Source organism: Etheostoma spectabile, chromosome 13 (assembly GCF_008692095.1).
Source record: "Etheostoma spectabile isolate EspeVRDwgs_2016 chromosome 13, UIUC_Espe_1.0, whole genome shotgun sequence".
In the NCBI taxonomy this organism is placed as follows: domain Eukaryota; kingdom Metazoa; phylum Chordata; class Actinopteri; order Perciformes; family Percidae; genus Etheostoma; species Etheostoma spectabile.
Window position 1 is genome coordinate 18989802 of NC_045745.1, and position 477 is coordinate 18990278.

Genomic DNA, 477 nt, shown 5'->3' on the forward strand with positions numbered 1-477 from the left:
TATATATATATATGTATATATACAGTGTATATAGTAAAATAGGTTATTTTTAAGGTCTTAATTTCAGAGTGACAGTGGATAGACAGGAAAGGTAGGAGAGAGATGGACAATGACACGCAGCAAAGGGCCGCAGGTCCAATTCGAACCCGGGACGCAGCAAGGGCCTCAACCAACATGAGGCACACGCTCTTACTGGGTGAGCTAGAGATCACCCCCCCTTCCTTTATTTTTCTTGCTGGGTAGCACTGTTTAGTCTATAACATGAAAACTGACCCTTGTTTCTCACTTTACTGCTTACCTCCACATACTGCTGACGAGTTAAGTTCTGCAGACGATTCTGAATGTCATAAAATGTAGATCCGTTTTATTAACTGGAAGATTGTTTATGAATTCCAGTGGTGATAAGATGTTGCTGTGTCAGACATCGAGAGGCGAGTTTGTCCATGACTTTATCATGCAGTGATGTCAGAGACCTGC